Below are 3,477 nucleotides of genomic sequence, written 5' to 3'. Positions count from 1 at the left end.
TGTGTGTGTGTGTGTGTGTGTGTGTGTGTGTGTGTGTGTGTGTGTGTGTGTGTGTGTGTGTGTGTGTGTGAGTGTGTGAATGTGTGAGAGTGTGTGAATGTGTGTGTGAGTGTGTGAATGTGTGTGTGAATGTGTGTGTGTGTGTGTGTGTGTGTGTGTGTGTGTGTGTGTGTGTGTGTGTGTGTGTGTGTGTGTGTGTGTGTGTGTGTGTGTGTGTGTGATTGTGTGTGAGTGTGTGAATGTGTGTGTGAGTGTGTGAATGTGTGTGTGTGTGTGTGAATGTGTTTGTGAATGTGTGAATGTGTGTGTGTGTGTGTGTGTGTGTGTGTGTGTGTGTGTGTGTGTGTGTGTGTGTGTGTGTGTGTGTGTGTGTGTGTGTGTGTGTGTGTGTGATGTGTGTGTGTGTGTGTGAGTGTGTGAATGTGTGTGTGTGTGTGTGAATGTGTGAATGTGTGAATGTGTGTGTGTGTGTGTGTGTGTGTGTGTGTGTGTGTGTGTGTGTGTGTGTGTGTGTGTGTGTGTGTGTGTGTGTGTGTGTGTGTGTGTGTGTGTGTGTGTGTGTGTGTGTGTGTGTGTGTGTGTGTGTGTGTGTGTGTGAATGTGTGTGTGAGTGTGTGAATGTGTGTGAGTGTGTGACTGTGTTTGTGAATGTGTGAGTGTGTGTGAGTGTGTGAATGTGTGTGAGTGTGTGAGTGTGTGACTGTGCGTGTGAATGTGTGTGTGAATGTGTGTGTGAATGTGTGTGTGATTGTGTGTGTGATTGTGTGAATGGGAGGCGAACTTTGATAAAACAATAAACCATTCTCATACTGGCTCTTTACCAGATTAACTCACGTCTGTTTAAAATCTACACCAAAAAAAACAGAAGTTGGTGTTCTGAAGAATCGAACTTCACTTTCCCAGAAGCTGATCTTTGCACATCCTGCTCATGTAGACGGATCTCAAGTTGTCATGAAATTGGGATCCTTAACATGATAACTAAATGTGCCGGAGTTTCTCCTGTATATACTGAATATTCCGGCCTTTAGATGATGGTAGCATCCTGTCGTGGGAAAGTGGAGCCAGGTGACCTCTTTTTCCGAGCTTGGCTGCTCAGACTAATTGGCACCGCACACCTTATAATGAAGGCCAAGTCTCCAACCACCAGCAGGCTTCAAAGCCAATCAGAATCAACATTCAGATAGCTAATTGCAGAATTGTGCCTTTTGTTGAGAACTTATTGTTTGTTACATATTTTTTTACATAAAAACAGCGACAGTTTTATCAATAATATAACAATAAAAACAAAGGTTCCACCATCGTTGGTGCTTGGACCCCTAAATGTAAAATATTTTTGTGCATGCACGTCTATGAATAGCGATCATGTAGCAAAGCTCAATGGATGCAAACCAACAATGAAAGAATATTAAAGGAAAATTGTATGCTTTCAATACATAGTACACTGAAGAAAACACAGTTTAGTACATTAGTTATGTACTGTTGTACAGAAATACAATATTCAAGTGTCACCTATAATATAATAAGATATGAATAAGTATTTGAAATATGGTGTATAATTAGGACAATGTGTATATTGTGTCATCACTGGAGGTTAATATGACATGAGATTGTCTAAATTTAAAAATATATTGGTAATAATTATAATAATAATTATGACAATAAAATGTAGTCTTAAATTCCTGATATTATTGTGTTTCCTTTGTTAACAAATGTTCTCGTTGTCTCATAAAGTTTTTATGTCTTTATTTGAAACTGCCCAAAAATTCTTTGCAAAATGTATCATTTTTAATGTAAAATGTCTGATATTTAAAAAATGCTCCATCGTATACAGAATATTGTGAAAACACCTGCAGAAATTGTGACAATCTGACAGCACATCTGCAACAAGGATCTAAAATGATTTATACAAACAACTAAAGTAGCAGCTAAGTAAGTCCCATATTCCCCCAAAAAAGAAAAGGATTGAAGGAAGTAATGTTATTTGCTATTTCCATTTCTATTACCTCTAAAATTCACAGTAAAATGAGCAATTGAAAACCAGTTTTGAGTCAGGGATACAAATTATCGTGGGAACAACAGAAGAAGTACAGAAATATTGTACGTTTTCGGGGAGTGACTGATCAAAAATCCCTGTTACACCCGTCATCCTGTGAAACTTTGTCCATCATTACCTTTCTGGAAAGCAGGTTTGGGAAAGATAATAGTTTGAGATAAAATGATGACTTGAACCATTTTGTGTGTTAAAGTTACATTTGTCATGGTCACGGTGAAGTTGTGGTTGGAAACAGGAAGCCGACAGTTGTACAGAAGCGTCCAACGCCTACATAATGTGAGGAGAACTTACGTTAAATAGACTCCTGAACTGTGTTTCCTCTCTGGGACACCTGATTGTTGTTTTTTCATATGGCTGCTGGTTGTTGCAGAACCTTAAAAATGTTTTTGCAGAAGGACAGGCTGAAATTCCTAGACCTTTTTTTAAGTATTTAAGTTGAAATAAAAACTATAAGTACCTGGCAAAGGTAAGGGAAAGAGTGCTTTCAGGGGCGTGTGGAGGCATTTCAGATAGGAGGAGATGTATAGATAGGGAAAATAGGGAGCGAGGGAGGGAGAGTCTGAACCAATGAGATAACTCTGTCCAGGTGTTCACAGCCAAACAAAGGCTCTTTTCAGACCTGGATGAGAAATCACTGCTCCTCCACTTGTTGTAAAATATACAGGATAAGAAAAAAGACTCCGGTAGAAGCTTATATTCTGTTATGGTACCAAAGTATGGACAAGGGGACAGCCTACCCAGTTACACAGGCCGTACTGCTGCCAGTGAAAAGATTATTAACTGAGAGAGAAAAGAGCTGAGGTCACAAGCATGAATACATTAATTGTGTTAAATTGCAGTCCTCCAGGATCAAAGTTTATAAAATAATAGGAAGAAATTACCTGAGTAGGAAGAATAGGCAATTTATATGGCAGCAGACATGTTAATAAGCCTGTCTCCCAGAGAAATTTCACGTTAAGTAGGAAAAAGTTGACTATATATATATATATATATATATAAATATAGATATATATATATCTGATTTAGCAGAACAACACTGCCTCAGTTAACAAATGTTCTCATTGTCTCATAAAGTCTTTGTTTCTTTCTTTGAGGACGGCAACAGACCACCTATATCGCGATATGTATAATTTTTTATTGTGACGGGGGAAATGTCTGTAATAACTGCAGCATTATTTTATATTTAGGCCCTCACTCAGTTAAAGTCACAGGTCAGAGGGAAGATCACAGTCTTGGTTTAAAACAGAAAATATGCAGTGACTTGAATCAGAGACACAATGGGACAACTTCCTCTAGCAGACCGAACAGAAGCACTGTCCTCTGGCGTTGCGTCCTTTGTGAGTCCACCAGCATTCGAGACGACCTCTGACTGACTGTGATGTCGCGCTTTATTCTCAAAAAACAAAACAAAACATGAACTCTAC

The sequence above is a fragment of the Brachyistius frenatus genome, unplaced genomic scaffold (genome assembly GCF_029030835.1).
Source record: "Brachyistius frenatus isolate BFR_SWC_R1_liver_20210118 unplaced genomic scaffold, ASM2903083v1 Contig_100, whole genome shotgun sequence".
NCBI lineage: Eukaryota > Metazoa > Chordata > Actinopteri > Embiotocidae > Brachyistius > Brachyistius frenatus.
This window is presented reverse-complemented; position numbering follows the sequence as displayed.